This window comes from Bufo bufo, chromosome 2, assembly GCF_905171765.1.
Source record: "Bufo bufo chromosome 2, aBufBuf1.1, whole genome shotgun sequence".
NCBI classification, from domain to species: domain Eukaryota; kingdom Metazoa; phylum Chordata; class Amphibia; order Anura; family Bufonidae; genus Bufo; species Bufo bufo.
In genome coordinates, this window is record NC_053390.1 from 94,376,500 (window position 1) to 94,394,606 (window position 18,107).

Consider the following 18,107-nt stretch of genomic DNA (forward strand, 5'->3'; position numbering starts at 1 on the left):
CTGCACATCACTCTGCCGTTACTAGTGTAGGGAGAGGATGCTGCTGGTAATTTCAGGGAGAGGATAGGAGAGAATCTTTGTTCAGAACGTAAATCTAACTCAGCGATCGATATACATTTAGTTGTGTGGGTGCAGGGCACAATCTTTTTACTCTGTCCTGAGCCCAGTGACCGAAAAAAACAACAACTTTTATCCGTCTGTTAGTTAGGTGGGCGGCGGACATTTTATGCAAGCTCAGTGCACCAGCACTGCATCTGAGCTTTTGTGACATTGAAATCCAATCTTGGAAAACTGCACTAATAATCTGGTTGTAAAAAATCACCCTTTTTTTGGCAATATACAAAATCTGGTGAGTTTGCAGGATTAGTCAGTGTGCAATTTAAGCTAGAAATATAGCCATAATTTTCTGGGTTTTTTAAAACACCCTTTTTGTGCAAAATACACTATTTTACATCCCTAGCTGCATCTGGACGTGTGAAATTCAAACGTTATATACAGCTTTCATATTCTGTTTGTAAAAAATTTTTAAAAAAATTTGGGCAATATACAACATCTGGATTAGTAAATGTGCAATTTAAGCTAGGAATACAGCCATAATTTTCTGGGTTTTTAAAAACACACTTTTTTTGGCCAAAATACACCATTTTACAGCCCTTGCAGCATCAGCACGTGTGAAATTCCAGGGTTATATACTGCTGTCATATTCAGTTATTAAACAAACACACAATTGGGGAAAATAAAGTTTATTTTGCAGCCTTTGCTGCATATGTCATTGTGAGATACACACTTTAGATATTGTGGTTCTATTCAGGTATTTGAAATACAGCCATTTTGGGCATAAATCTTTAATTGCGGCCTAGTGTGGGTCAGGGCGTGTGAGATACACCCTTTATATACAGGGGTTATATTCTTCTATTAATAAAACACCCTTTTTTGGGCAAAATACACAATTTTTCCACCCTTGCAGCATGAAGACGTTTGAAATTCCAGGTTTATATACTGCTGCCATATTCAGTTATTAAACAAACACCCGTTTTGGCAAAAAAACGTTTATTTGGCAGCCTTTGCTGCATATGTCATTGTGAGATACACCCTTTATATACAGGGGTTCTATTCAGGTATTTGAAATACAGCCATTTTGGGCACAAATTTTTAATTGCGGCCTAGTGTGGGTCCGGGCGTGTGAGATACACCCTTTATATACAGGGTTTATATTCTTCTATTAATAAAACACCCTTTTTTGGGCAAAATACACAATTTTTCCGCCCTTGCAGCATCAAGACGTTTTAAATTCCAGGGTTATATACTTCTGTCATATTCAGTTATTAAATAAACCCCCGTTTGGGCAAAAGGTGTTCTATTCAGGTATTTGAAATACAGCTATTTTGGGCAAACAAATTTAATTGAGGCCTAGTCTGGATCAGGGCGTGTGAGATACACCCTTTACATACTGTCGTTCTAGTCTGCTATTAATTAAACACCCATTTAGGGCAAGATCCTAAATTTGAGAAATATGAGGAGAGCATCAAATAAGGGACGTGGCCCAGGTCGTGGTGCTGCTGGTGGAGCTCCTGTTGCAGGGAGAGGACGTGGTCGATCTGTGCCAGCTACACGTACAAGTGAAACCCCTTCCTCAGGTGCGAGTAGGCGACAGAACCTGCAGCGGTATTTGGTCGGGCCTAATGCGGCTCTACGAATGGTGAGGCCTAAACAAGTACAGGCGATAGTAGATTGGGTTGCTGACAGTGGCTTCAGTTCCTTCACATTGTCTCCTACCCAGTCTCCTGCTGAAAGATCAGAGTTGGCACCTGCAGCCCATGTCCATCAGTCTTTCACCTCACCCCCTTGCAAATCAGCCAAGCAGTCTGAGCCCCAAGTCGTGCAGCAGTCTCTTTTGATGACTCTGTTAGCAGGGTTTCCCAGGGCCATCCACCTATCCCTGCCCCAGAAGTGGAAGAGATTGAGTGCACCGATGCCCAACCACTTATCTTTCAAGATGAGTACCTGGGAGGACCATCGCAGCACGTCTCGGATGATGATGAAACACAGGTGCCAACTGCTGGGGCTTTCGAAAGTGTGCAGACCTACAAGGAGGCCAGGGGTGAAGACTGGGTGGAAGATGATGTGGAGGACGATGAGGTCCTCGACCCCACATGGAATTAAGGTCATGCAAGTGACCTACAGTATGTAGTTTGGAGGAGGAGGCGGTGGTCGCACAGAGCCACCAGCACAGCAGAAGAGGGAGCAGGGTGCAAAAGCGGAGCGGCTGTCCTCTAGACAGTACGCCTCCTACTGCCCACCGCAGCAAGGGACCGAGCACACCAAAGCCAGCTCCAAGGAGTTCCCTGGCGTGGCAGTTCTTCAGACAATGTGCTGACGACAAGACACGAGTGGTTTGCACGCTGTGCAATCAGAGCCTGAAGCGACGCATAAATGTTCTCAACCTGAGCACAACCTGCATGATCAGGCATTTAAGTGCTAAGCACGAGCTGCAATGGAGTAGACACCTCAAAAACAAAGAAAGGTCTCTGGTTCCTCCTGCTTCCTCTTCTGCTGAAGTCTGGGCCTCTTCATCTACCTCTGGAGTTACCGTGCCACCTGCCACCCCGCAAACAGAGGATCTTCTAGCAACACCAACACCTGGGTCACCAAGCATCTCTACAATGTCCCATGGAAGCATTCAGCTCTCCATCTCCCAAACACTGGAGAGGAAGAGGAAGTACCCCCCTACCCACCCGCGATCCCTAGCCCTGAATGCCAGCATTTCTAAATTACTGGCCTTTGAAATGCTGTCATTCCGTCTGTTGGAGACTGATAGTTTTAAAGGCCTTATGGCGGTGGCTGTCCCACAGTACGTCGTGCCCAGCCGCCACTACTTTTCCAGGCAAGCCATCCCTTCCCTGCACAACCAAGTAGGGGACAAAATCAGGTGTGCACTGCGCAACGCCATCTGTGGCAAGGTGCACCTCACTACGGATACGTGGACCAGTAAGCACGAACGTTATATCTCCATAACAGCACACTGGGTAAATGCAGTGGCGGCTGGGCCTGAGGCGGATAGCAGTTTGGCGCATGTCCTTCCTGCCTCCTGTTGCTTCCTCCTCCTACTCCGCTTCCTCATCCTCTACCGACTTCTCATCCGGGTAGCGTAACACCTTCACCACCAACTTCAGCACAGCCAGGGGTAAACGACAGCAGGCAGTTTTAAAACATATCTGTTTGGGGGACAAACCCCACACCGCGCAGGAGCTGTGGACGGGCCTTGAACAACAGACCGATGAGTGGTTTGTGCCAGTGAGCCTCAAGCCCGGCCTGGTGGTGTGCGATAATGGGCGAAATCCCGTAGCAGCTCTGGGACTAGTCGATTTGACGCACATCCCTTGCCTGGCGCATGTGCTGAATTTGGTGGTGCAGAGATTCCTTAAAGATTACCCCGATATGTCAGAGCTGCTGCATAAAGTTCGGGCCGTCTGTGTGCGCTTTCGGTGTTCTGACCCTGCTGCTGCTCGCCTGACAGCGCTGCAGCGTAACTTCGGCCTTCCCGCTCATCGCCTCATATGACACGTTCCCACAAGGTAGAACTCCACCTTGCACATGCTGGCCAGACTGTGCGAGCAGCAGCAAGCGATAGTGGAGTTTCAGCTGCAGCACGCACGGGTGAGTCCCTTTGCGTAACAGCACCACTTCACCACCAATGACTAGGCCTCCATGCGAGACCTGTGTGCCTTGTTGCGCTGTTTCGAGTACTCCACCAACATGGCCAGTGCCAATAACGCAATTCTCAGCGTAACTATCCCACTTCTATGCCTCCTTGTAAAAACGCTGCTGGCGATGATGGAAGAGGATGTGGCACAGGAGGAGGAGGAGGAGGAAGAGGGATCATTTTGTAGGGTTTCCGGCCAGTCATTCACAAGTGGCTCCGAGGGTGGGTTCCTGCACCCACAAACGCCAGGTACACAATTGTCCAGCCGGGGCACAGTTCTGGAGGATGACGAGGTGGAGGATGAGGAGGAGGAGATGGAGGAGGAGGAACCATGTTCACAGCAGGGTGGCACCCAGACCAGCTCATGGCCATCACTGGTGCGTGGCTCGGGGGATACAGAGGACACAGAAGATACACCTCCGACAGAGGACAGCTTTTCGTTGCCTCTGGGCAGCCTGGCACACATAAGCGATTACATGCTGCAGTGTCTCCGAAACGACCGCCGAGTTACCCAAACTCTAACTTGTGCTGATTACTGGGTGGCCACGCTGCTGGATCCTTTTTACAAGGACAACGTACCGTCCTTAATTCCGTCACTGGAGCGTGATCGTAAGATGCGCGAGTACAAGCGCACGCTGGTAAACGCGCTGCTGGTGGCATTCCCACCTGACAGCGGGGGCACAGTGGAAGCACAAGGCGAAGGCAGACGACGAGGAAGAGGTCGCCAATGCAGCTGGGGCACCGCCAGCACCTCATAAGGCAGGGTTATCATGGCCAAAATGTGGAAAAGCTTTGTCAGCACGCCACAACAACCAGCACCACCAGCTGATATGGAACATCTTAGCAGGAGTCAGCATTTCACCAACATGGTGGACCAGTATGTGTACACACGCCTACACGTACTGAATGACAGGTCTTCCCCACTTTAACTTCTGGGTCTCCAAATTGGGCACATAGCCTGAGCTTGCCCTTTACGCCTTGGAGGTGCTGGCCTGCCCTGCAGACAGTGTATTATCTGAACGTGTGTTTAGCACTGCAGGGGGCGTTATCAAAGACAAGCGTAGCCGCCTGTCCACAGCCAATGTGGACAAGCTCACGTTCATTAAAATGAACCAGGCATGGATCCCACAGGACTTGTCCGTACCTTGTGCAGAATAGACATGTACAGGGAGTGCAGAATTATTAGGCAAGTTGTATTTTTGAGGATTAATTTTATTATTGAACAACAACCATGTTCTCAATGAACCCAAAAAACTCATTAATATCAAAGCTGAATATTTTTGGAAGTAGTTTTTAGTTTGTTTTTAGTTTTAGCTATTTTAGGGGGATATCTGTGTGTGCAGGTGACTATTACTGTGCATAATTATTAGGCAACTTAACAAAAAACAAATATATACCCATTTCAATTATTTATTTTTACCAGTGAAACCAATATAACATCTCAACATTCACAAATATACATTTCTGACATTCAAAAACAAAACAAAAACAAATCAGTGACCAATATAGCCACCTTTCTTTGCAAGGACACTCAAAAGCCTGCCATCCATGGATTCTGTCAGTGTTTTGATCTGTTCACCATCAACATTGCGTGCAGCAGCAACCACAGCCTCCCAGACACTGTTCAGAGAGGTGTACTGTTTTCCCTCCTTGTAAATCTCACATTTGATGATGGACCACAGGTTCTCAATGGGGTTCAGATCAGGTGAACAAGGAGGCCATGTCATTAGATTTTCTTCTTTTATACCCTTTCTTGCCAGCCACGCTGTGGAGTACTTGGACGCGTGTGATGGAGCATTGTCCTGCATGAAAATCATGTTTTTCTTGAAGGATGCAGACTTCTTCCTGTACCACTGCTTGAAGAAGGTGTCTTCCAGAAACTGGCAGTAGGACTGGGAGTTGAGCTTGACTCCATCCTCAACCCGAAAAGGCCCCACAAGCTCATCTTTGATGATACCAGCCCAAACCAGTACTCCACCTCCACCTTGCTGGCGTCTGAGTCGGACTGGAGCTCTCTGCCCTTTACCAATCCAGCCACGGGCCCATCCATCTGGCCCATCAAGACTCACTCTCATTTCATCAGTCCATAAAACCTTAGAAAAATCAGTCTTGAGATATTTCTTGGCCCAGTCTTGACGTTTCAGCTTGTGTGTCTTGTTCAGTGGTGGTCGTCTTTCAGCCTTTCTTACCTTGGCCATGTCTCTGAGTATTGCACACCTTGTGCTTTTGGGCACTCCAGTGATGTTGCAGCTCTGAAATATGGCCAAACTGGTGGCAAGTGGCATCTTGGCAGCTGCACGCTTGACTTTTCTCAGTTCATGGGCAGTTATTTTGCGCCTTGGTTTTTCCACACGCTTCTTGCGACCCTGTTGACTATTTTGAATGAAACGCTTGATTGTTCGATGATCACGCTTCAGAAGCTTTGCAATTTTAAGAGTGCTGCATCCCTCTGCAAGATATCTCACTATTTTTGACTTTTCTGAGCCTGTCAAGTCCTTCTTTTGACCCATTTTGCCAAAGGAAAGGAAGTTGCCTAATAATTATGCACACCTAATATAGGGTGTTGATGTCATTAGACCACACCCCTTCTCATTACAGAGATGCACATCACCTAATATGCTTAATTGGTAGTAGGCTTTCGAGCCTATACAGCTTGGAGTAAGACAACATGCATAAAGAGGATGATGTGGTCAAAATACTCATTTGCCTAATAATTCTGCACGCAGTGTATACCTGCCTTAACCAGCCATTGTTATACTACAGCGCAATTGCTCATTCTTGTAGTTTGGATATTTCACACTCTTGTGGAATGTACCCTAATTAAAAGAAAATTAAAATTAAAACCAAAAACCAGTGTTGGCTACCTCGTCCTCCTCCACCGCTGCTTCCACCTACACCGCTACGTCCACCGCCTCCTCAAACTCCTACTCCATATGGAACTCTACCTCATAAATCAATTTTTTTAATTTTTTTATTTGTACGTATTTTATTTTATGTCATTTCACTACTTACTGTAACTGTCAGTTACATTTTCTGGTGAAATTCACCAATTTTTGGGTGTGATGTACCACTGCTATACCTAGTAGACAGGTAAAAATTTAAATAAAATGTCAGTTACAATTTCGAGTGAAATTCACCAATTTTTGGGTGTGAAGTACCATTGCTATACCTATTAGACAAGTTAAAAAAAAATATTGTCAGTTACATTTTCTGGTGAAATTCACCAATTTTCCACAGCCGATCCGCAGCAAAGAGCTGGCATCTGGGCAGAGTGCAGTTGGACTTTGGCCTCCCCTATCCTCTTGTCCAGAGGCGGACTCCCCGCAGGCTACCCCAGCGGAGGAGCTGGCATCTGGGCAGAGAGCAGTTGGCCTCTGCCCTCCACTATCCTCTTCTCCAGAGCCTGACTCCACACAGGCTACCCCAGCGGAAGAGCTGGCATCTGGGCAGAGCACAGTCAGCCTCTGCCCTCCCCTATCCTCTTGTCCAGAGCCTGACTCCTTACTGGCTACCCCAGCAGAAGAGCTGGCATCTGGGCAGAGCACAGTCAGCCTCTGCCCACCAAGTACCCACAGCTCCAAGCTAGAGAACAACAATGCAGCAAGGAGTAGCAGATGCCCACTCAACAGCTGGGGACATACAGAACAGAGTCAGGCCCCAGAGTTCCACAGGACCAGTGTTTGTTTATGGGTGGGCTACTCGACTAACTCAGGCACCGACCGACAGGAGATCAGGTACCTGGTTAGTCTACTGTTGGGAGGGAAGAAATGTGACGGACTGAACCGTCTCTGGGGCTGCTGGAGAAGCCTGAGGGCCAGCCTCCTTCCTACAGACTATGGACCGAGAACTATGGAGACCCCCTAAGACCTTTTGGGGTTACAAGGAACTATGAACCCTGATTTATGTGTGTTATTTATATGCCACATATTTCCTATTGCTCATTAAAAAGGCATGGTGTGGATTCAGCAACACAAAAAGGATTAACTCTGCACTGAGACTCCCACTGATTGTGTTAGTGATGGGATTAAGATAGTTGATTATAATAGCAGCCTCCTAGATGAGTAGATCACCCTATGATACACTAAGGAGATAATCCCATCACATGTTTCTCCTCCCTCCCTATTCATTCATTATGGAGGGGGTGAAGATGTCTGTTTGCATGTTGTTCATGGTTGATTGCGTTATGTTGTTAGACTTCTTGAACTGTATATATACTGAGTTGATCTTCAATAAAGAGAGTTCCTGTTTTATCCTTCATCATGTTGAGGCTGGTGTTTGGGTAAAAGATCGACACTGGGGACTGCTATACGCTGAAGATTTGCTATACTCCCCTGGCTATAATTACTAGCTCTTGTAAGAGCTGTTCCTGCTCTCTGGATTTAGGAGAGGTTCACCCACTGGAAGCGGAAGCCCGGTCTTGGGTCCAGCGTGGGTGGAGGACGGTGAGACCTCAACCAAGCTTCGGTGGTTCGTGGGGTCTGCAGTGCTTACGGTGTCAAGTGGAGTGCTTGGAGTCCTCGGGAAGCACTAGGAGCATCCATCAACAGAGGTACCCGGTCTGGGTGCCAGGAGATCCGTTACAGTTACAAATATGTGGCTTTTTAAAATGTGGCAGTTACCGCTGCTTGTGTTGTAAATATGCTTTACCTATAAGTGCAATTGAAAATTCTGTTGGTAAAAAAATCCCATGCAGTTGTATTAACTATAACACAAGACATGTCATTTACAGCATCAGGTGCTTAAAATGCAAGACTACATACAGTCAGGTCCATAAATATTGGGACATCGATACAATTCTAACATTTTTGGCTCTATACACCACCACAATGGATTTGAAATGAAACGAACAAGATTTGCTTTAACTGCAGACTGTCAGCTTTAATTTAAGGGTATTTACATCCAAATCAGGGGAACGGTGTAGGAATTACAACAGTTTGCATATGTGCCTCCCACTTGTTAAGGGACCAAAAGTAATGGGACTGAATAATAATCATAAATCAAACTTTCACTTTTTAATACTTGGTTGCAACTTGCAAATCCTTTGCAGTCAATTACAGCCTGAAGTCTGGAACGCATAGACATCACTAGATGCCGGGTTTTATCCCTGGTGATGCTCTGCCAGGCCTCTACTGCAACTGTCTTCAGTTCCTGCTTGTTCTTGGGGCATTTTCCTTCAGTTTTGTCTTCAGCAAGTGAAATGCATGCTAAATCGTTTTCAGGTCAGGTGATTGACTTGGCCATTGAATAACATTCCACTTCTTTCCCTTAAAAAACTCTTTGGTTGCTTTTGCAGTATGCTTTGGGTCATTGTCCATCTGCACTGTGAAGCGCCGTCCAATGAGTTCTGAAGCATTTGGCTGAATATGAGCAGATAGGCGGGCTTAGATGTGTTTTGATCAAAATATATTGACTAAGTGTCTCAGATATTATCATATCAGAGTGAGGACTTTGTCCATATATAATGCTTGCATCTACTTTACTAAGTGCATTATTATCTTATTTCTGTGGTTTTCTTTCATGAGCAGATAATATTGCCTGAAACACTTCAGAATTCATCCTGCTGCTTTTGTCAGCAGTCACATCATCAATAAATTCAAGAGAACCACTTCCATTGGGAGCCATACATGGCCACGCCATGACACTACCACCACCATGCTTCACTGATGAGTTGGTATGCTTAGGATCATGAGCAGTTCCTTTCCTTCTCCATACTCTTCTCTTCCCATCACTCTGGTACAAGTTGATCTTGGTCTCATCTGTCCATAGGATGTTGTTCCAGAACTGTGAAGGCTCTTTTAGATGTCGTTTGGCAAACTCTAATCTGGCTTTCTGTTTTTGAGGCTCACCAATGGTTTACATCTTGTGGTGAACCCTCTGTATTCACTCTGGTGAAGTCTTCTCTTGATTGTTGACTTTGACACATATACACCTACCTCCTGGAGAGTGTTCTTGATCTGGCCAACTGTTATGAAGGGTGTTTTCTTCACCAGGGAAAGAATTCTTCGGTCATCCACCACAGTTGTTTTCCGTGGTCTTCCGGGTCTTTTGGTGTTGCTCAGCTCACTGGTGCGTTCCTTCTTTTTAAGAATGTTCCAAACAGTTGTTTTGGCCACACCTAATGTTTTTACTATCTCTCTGATGGGTTTGTTTTGTTTTTTCAGCCTAATGATGGCTTGCTTCACTGATAGTGACAGCTCTTTTGATCTCATCTTGAGAGTTGACAGCAACAGATTCCAAATTCAAACAGCACACTTGAAATGAACACTTGACCTTTTATCTGCTCATTGTAATTGGGATAATGAGGGAATAACACACACCTGGCCATAGAACAGCTGAGAAGCCAATTGTCCCATTACTTTTGGTCTCTCAACAAGTGGGAGGCACATATGCAAACTGTTGTAATTCCTACACCGTTCACCTGATTTGGATGTAAATACCCTCAAATTAAAGCTGACAGTCTGCAGTTAAACCACATCTTGTTTGTTTCATTTCAAATCCATTGTGGTGGTGTATAGAGCCAAAAATTACAGAATTGTGTCAGTGTCCCAATATGTATGGACCTGACTGTACGTTGGCTGCAGTAGCAGACAACTGAAGTGCAGGATCAAGGAACATATTAATGGGGCTTTAAGTACACAATCCTAATGTATATAATCCCTTTAGAGAGGCACATTCTAGCGATTTATCTTGTTTTGTTTCTTCCAGTATTGAACAAGTTACCCTTCCTAATAGAGGAGGAAATGCAAGAAGACACCTCTTAAAGGGGTTGACATAACCTGTTCTTCACCACTCCAACCCCTCTGAGCATTGGAGAATTTCTTGCTCCGGTGCTCTACTTTGCCCTGCACTGCATAGTGCAGAGCAAGTGCTTTTTCTTCATATCCGGTGACTTACCTGGCTCCGGTTAGGCAGAGGCTTCTGCCTAGCAGTGAGCCCGGTGACATCACCGACACTAATGGCTGGTTTTTAGCGTTTCCCTAGCCTGTAAAATGGCCTAGGGCAGCGCTAAAGACTACCCATTAGTGCCTATGATGTCACCGGGATCACTGCTAGACAGAACCCGCCACCTAGCAATGTAATAATGTAAACAAACACCCCTTTTCCTGTGCAATGGAGCTTTTTTTTTATTGCATTTTACTCATTTTGAGCTAAAAATAATTATTTCAATTGGTCTACTCTTTAATAAAACATATTGAGTCATTCTGTCACAAAAGGTTAACAGTTTTTCTAGCTTTGGGAATCCTACTTTCTTGTATCTATTTAAATGTATCTCTAAATTTCTAAATGGTTATAAACACTTATTTAAGCCACATTCTTATCTTATTCTTATATACAAATTGAGCTATATATTAAGTGTTTAAAAGGTTAGAGATCAGAAAAAAGGGGCCGTGAGCTCTGAGGCCTGACAGAACAGAGTGGAAATTCAGGTCCTGATACTAGAGAAACTCAAGGCTACTCAGAGACAGCGGTTAAAAAAATTTTTAAAAAGATTTTTAGCTCAAAATAAGTGCAACGCAATAAGAAAAAAAGTTCCCAACAGTGTACATAACCTTTTAGACCATTCACCGTTGTTGTAACACCGTTTGGATCTATTCTATTTTATCTATTTTGGCAATTTGATCCATATCCAATTTTTACTCTGAATTGCTGCAACGTTTCAGAGAAAACATAGGGGAAGATTTATTAAGACTGGCATTTCATAGAGAAGTCTTAAACTGAAATTTGTTGCTTGAATTGAGCCAAATTTATGATGAGACACATGCCTCTTAATAAATTTGGCGCTTTTTGGACTGTTTTAAAGCCAGAAATGAAATCTTTGGCTCCAGGCCTAGATCTGAGCTACAATTTGCAGCACTTTTGTCTTTAAAAATGATAAAATCTGTTTGAAACTTGCTGGCCCACCCTTTCCATCCCAGCATTTTATTTGCCACTCTTCAAAAGTGATGAGAGGAGTGAAAAGTGGCAAATTTCTGTGCAAAATATGCGACTTTTAAATGCCAAATTGCTGTTGATCCTGATACTGTAAATATGTTGATAAATTCCCCCATTGTTTTAATGACAAACTGGGCACAGGTAGTAGTTTCTGCTTGGAAGTTTCCCTCTGGTTTAGCCCCACCTGGCTGGGCTGGATTGAAAGATCGTTACGTATTCTCATATAGGGAGACACCTGTCAATCAAGCTGTAATACCGACCGTCTGTATCTGCCGGAATTTTCTTACTCCCAGTGGGCATGGCCACCAGAATCCTCATCCCTCTCTTGATATCATACTCCAGGCCATTCACAGCCTTACCCTCCTCCTCCATCCTGCTCTGACTGATGCACAATCCCATAAGACTCATGCAGTTCACCACTTTTAAAATGCCATCAAGTGCTTAAGCTAATCTATCCCTTGCCTAGGGTAGCATTTCCTGAGTAATATTTGGTGCCTTGCCCTATACAAAGGTGCTTGAGCAAAGGTGGGGTTGATGTGTATTCTGTGGCGCCTCCCATGACCTATTGTCTGCTTACCATATTACATGAACTCTGCCTGTCCTGACCTCGGTTTGTCCTCTGAACAGGATTCTGCCTGTCACCTTTGTGCCATGCACTGGTGTCTTTTGACCCACCTGAATGGAGACTACTTCTGTAGCTAATGGCTGATGGCCCCTGCAGTGTAGTTCAAATTCCCATATAGGTTGGAAAGGGTAAATACCAGGGGACCACCTTGACAACGACCTCAAGATTTGCCCCAAGTCAAATGTGTTGAGTGGCACAATGGGTCCACACTCACTGTGTTACATGAGCAAGCAGGGCTGGAAGAAGCTGGAGAGGAACCACCAAGCAGAAAATTCTCCCTCTGCCTGGGATGTATCAGCACTATGGGGGTACATGTACTGTACACCAGTTTTTTAGTGTACAAAAGTTGTAAATTTTTTCAGCAATATGTACAATGTTCAGCAATATGCAGTAGAACAAGGTGGAGCTTCTTTGGTCTGACAGATGTAACATAAATTTACATAAAAAACTGGACCTGTCATCACAAAATGCAATGCAACCTGAAAACAGCATGTTATATAGCAGGAGGAGCTGAGCAGATTGATATATAGTTTTGTGGGAAAATATATACATTTATAGCTCTGCATTTTTTCAGCATCCTGTGAACATCATATGTACAGGAGGGAGTTGTTATCAGTGATTGATAACATTGTGTGTATACGTTTGCATAGAGAGATAGCTGTCAGCCACTGATAACCCCTCCTCCCTTTACTGATAGGTATTTACAGGAAGTAGAAAAAGCTAAGATATGAATCTATAAATTGCAGGTTTTTTATTTCTTTTATATAAATCTGCTCAGCCCCTCCTGCTCTATAATATGGTTCTTTCAGATTGCATTTTGTGGTGACAGGTCTTCTCTAACTGTAACTGAAATCTATCCCATCTCATAGCAAGCATAGGTTTCAGCTTCTGCCACATGGGCAGCACAAGATGTGACACATTTATTAAAAGGGCATGCATCTCTCAACAAATTTGGCACATCTTACTTCTCCTGATTTTTTACTAAGACTGGCACATGAAACTCTAGTTGAGAAACCTGGGATTTCATGCTGCCAATCTTTAAATTAATATTTTTTTTTTATTAGTACAAATGTACATATTTTCAATAATACAGAAAAAAGAACAAAGAATGGTACATCAATGCACGTGTAGGGGCACTCAGAGGGCCACTGAGATGGGGAAGAGTACAAGAGCAGTGTATGTAGCAGTCCAAATCCCCTATTTATGATCAATAGTCCAACACAAGCACCTAGGACAAAAGACAGGACAACTGACAAAACACGGGTGAGGTGGTAGGTAGAGAAAAACAAGGGCAAGAGAAGGGGGGAGGAGGAATAAAGAGACCTCTAGGAGTATGTCGGGCGGGAATCCCAGGGTAGCCAGGTTGCTTGGAATTGCTCCACTGCATTTTTTGAGGGATGCCATTATGTTTTCATTAATATTGTACAGAAAATTGAAAAAGTATCTACAATCAGAAAGCAAAAATAGATAAAAAGAAATCTGTTTCACTATCTGGGTTAATTAGTAAAAAAGAAATACAGGTGATACATAGTTACATAGTTAATATGGTTGAAAAAAAGTCATAAGTCCATCAAGTTCAACCAAGGGATAGGTGGGGACGTGAATGTCAGAAAGGAAGTGAGACTCTGATTTTTACACATTTTCATAAGCATTAATGTCATTTACTTTTAAGAATTCATCTAAACCCTTTTTAAAACTGTCCACTGTTCCTGCTGTGACCACGTCCTGAGGAAGTCTATTCCACAGATTCACAGTTCTTACAGTAAAGAAGCTTTGACGCTTCAGGAGACTGAACCTTTTCTTCTCCAGTCGGAGGCAGTGCCCCCGTCTTTTGAGGGCATTTTATATGGAACAACTTTTCACCGTATTTTTTGTACAGCCAATTTATATATTTGTATAGGTTAATCATGCGCCTTCTTAGACGTCTCTTCTGAAGACTAACTAAATGTAATTCTTTTAATCGTTCTTCATTCCCTTTAAACAGGGTCTCAGCATACAAAAACATATTGAGTATTGTGGGTATAGTTAGAGAATTTACTATTAAAATCCACTATTTAGTCGAGCCATAAAAAAACACAATTACACTGAACAAAAATATAAACGCAACACCTTCGGTTTTGCTCCCATTTTGCATGAGCTGAACTTAAAGATCTGAAACATTTTCTACATACACAAAAGACCCATTACTCTCAAATATTGTTCACAAATCTGTCTAAATCTGTGTTAGTGAGCACTTCTCCTTTGCGGAGATAATCCATCCCACCTCACAGGTGTGGCATATCAAGGTGCTGATTAGACAGCATGAATATTGCACAGGTGTGCCTTAGACTGCCCACAATAAAAGGCCACTCTGAAATGTGCAGTTTGATCACACAGCACAATTCCACAGATGTCGCAACGTTTGAGGGAGCGTGCAGTTGTCATACTGACTGCAGGAATGTCTACCAGAGCTGTTGTCCATGCAATGAATGTTTATTTTTCTTCCATAAGCCGTCTCCAAAGGCGTTTCAGAGAATTTGGCAGTTCATTCAACCGGCCTCACAACGGCAGACCACGTGTAACCACACCAGCCCAGGATCTACACATCCAGCATGTTCACCTCCATGATTGTCTGAGACCAGCCACCCGGACTGCTGCAGCAACAATCGGTTTGCATAACCAAAGAATTTCTGCACAAACTGTCAGAAACGTCTCAGGGAAGCTCATCTGCATGCTTGTCGTCCTCATCTGGGTCTGGACCTGACTGCAGTTTCTCCTCGTAACCGACTTGAGTGGGCAAATGCTCACATTCTATGGCATCTGGCACGTTGGAGAGGCGTTCTGTTCACGGATGAGTCCCGGTTTTCACTGTTCAGGGCACATGACAGACAGTGTGTGTGGCGTTGTGTGGGTGAGCGGTTTAATGACGTCAACGCTGTGGATCGAGTGGCCCATGGTGGCGGTGGGGTTATGGTATGGGCAGGCGTATGTTATGGACAACGAACACAGGTGCATTTTATTGATGGCATTTTTAATGCACAGAGATACCGTGACGAGATCCTGAGGCCCATTGTTGTGCCATTCATCCACGACCATCACCTCATGTTGCAGCATGATAATGCATGGCCCCATATTGCAAGGATCTGTACACAATTCCTGGAAGCTGAAAACATCCCAGTTCTTGCATGGCCAGCATACTCACCCATTGAGCATGTTTGGGATGCTCTGGATCGGCATATGCGACAGCGTGTTCCAGTTCCTGCCAATAGCTCTGGTAGACATTCCTGCAGTCAGTATGCCAATTGCACGCTCCCTCAAACGTTGCGACATCTGTGCAATTGTGCTGTGTGATCAAACTGCACATTTCAGAGTGATCTTTTATTGTGGGCAGTCTAAGACACACCTGTGCAATATTCATGCTGTCTAATCAGCACCTTAATATGCCACACCTGTGAGGTGGGATGGATTATCTCCGCAAAGGAGAAGTGCTCACAACACAGATTTAGACAGATTTGTGAACAATATTTGAGAGTAATGTGTTTTTTGTGTATGTAGAAAATGTTTCAGATCTTTGAGTTCAGCTCATGCAAAATGGGAGCAAAACCGAAAGTGTTGCGTTTATATTTTTGTTCAGTGTAGGAAGGTCACCTCCTGGGGCTTTTTTTTATTTAATTTTTTTAGCAATTGTATTACATTAAAAAAAGTTATGCTGGGTAGAGATAGTGTATTTTACAAAGAAATGTTTTAATCATTTCAGAGTTAGGCTGAGTGACATCCAGATCTTCTCGGAAATACAGATAGATATATATCGAAGAACAGCAAGATTTAAAAAGCATCTGCTGTTTCTTGCTATTCCTAGCGCTATTTCCTTGCCATTAGGCTTTAGATTTAGGCTCAAATCATTTTATATAGATTTTGGTTGAGTTGGTATAACTGATATCTAAAGTTTTTTAGTTTATCCAATAACCTAATTGGGTTATGACCATATAAATTTTATAGGGCAGTTATGTTGTTTGAAGAAGTCTAACCTTTTGTGTCGTCTGCTGCCATCTGAAGAAATCATTCTCTTGTGAAGGCTTTATGACTGCACCAAGCTATGTTAGCTGATACTTTTAATGTGCAATTTAAATGAAAATATTCAAAAAATTTTCAGTTTTTGATTTATTTTGAGGACAAGTTATAAGAAAATTGTTTAGTCTCCAAGCAGATGTTGGAGGCTTATTTAACTGTTCTTTCACATATATGGATATTGAGACATGGTATAATTCTGTATTTGTTGAGGGAATTGAAGAAGCCTTTTATGTCCAACTATGTGGTCTATTCTTGAATATGATTTGTGGGGATCTGAATCTTTCTGATGCGATAAGTGAAGTCTTGTAAGTCTGCAGACAGCAAGAAATAGAAAAGACTAGTCTTTATTTGGGTATTTTTGTGTCTGTACATTTATCTAAATTGGATGGGGGTGGGGGCACAATACTAAAGTTTCCACAGATCAGAAGAAACACTTTTAAGAGGTTAAAAAATTTGCACAACTTAAACAGTAGGTTGGTGTACAGTCGTGGCCAAAAGTTTTGAGAATGACAAAAATATTAGTTTTCACAAAGTTTGTTGCTAAACTGCTTTTAGATCTTTGTTTCAGTTGTTTCTGTGATGTAGTGAAATATAATTACACGCACTTCATACGTTTCAAAGGCTTTTATCGACAATTACATGACATTTATGCAAAGAGTCAGTATTTGCAGTGTTGGTCCTTCTTTTTCAGGGCCTCTGCACATCGACTGGGCATGCTCTCAATCAACTTCTGGGCCAATTCCTGACTGATAACAACCCATTCTTTCATAATCACTTCTTGGAGTTTGTCAGAATTAGTGGGTTTTTGTTTGTCCACTCGCCTCTTGAGGATTGACCACAAGTTCTCAATGGGATTAAGATTTGGGGAGTTTCCAGGCCATGGACCCAAAATGTCAACGTTTTGGTCCCCGAGCCACTTAGTTATCACTTTTGCCTTATGGCATGGTGCTCCATCATGCTGGAAAATGCATTGTTCTTCACCAAACTGTTGTTGGAAGAAGTTGCTGTTGGAGAGTGTTTTGGTACCATTCTTTATTCCCTTGGATGAGAAGCAACCCCACACATGAATGGTCTCAGGATGCTTTACTGTTGGCATGACACAGGACTGATGGTAGCGCTCACCTTTTCTTCTCCGGACAAGCCTTTTTCCAGATGCCCCAAACAATCGGAAAGAGGCTTCATCGGAGAATATAACTTTGTCCCAGTCCTCAGCAGTCTGTTCACCATACTTTCTGCAGAAGATCAATCTGTCCCTGATGTTTTTTTGGAGAGAAGTGGCTTCTTTGCTGCCCTTCTTGACACCAGGCCATCTTCCAAAAGTCTTCGCCTCACTGTGCGTACAGATGCGCTCACACCTGCCTGCTGCCATTCCTGAGCAAGCTCTGCACTGGTGGCACCACGATCCCGCAGCTGAATCCTCTTTAGGAGATGATCCTGGCGCTTGCTGGACTTTCTTGGACGCCCTGAAGCCTTCTTAACAAGAATTGAACCTCTTTCCTTGAAGTTCTTGATGATCCTATAAATTGTTGATTGAGGTGCAATCTTAGTAGCCACAATATCCTTGCCTGTGAAGCCATTTTTATGCAACGCAATGATGGCTGCACGCGTTTCTTTGCAGGTCACCATGGTTAACAATGGAAGAACAATGATGTCAAGCATCACCCTCCTTTTAACATGTCAAGTCTGCCATTTTAATGAATATCAATCAGCCTGACATAATGATCTCCAGCCTTGTGCTCATCAACATTCTCACCTGAGTTAACAAGACGATTACTGAAATGATCTCAGCAGGTCCTT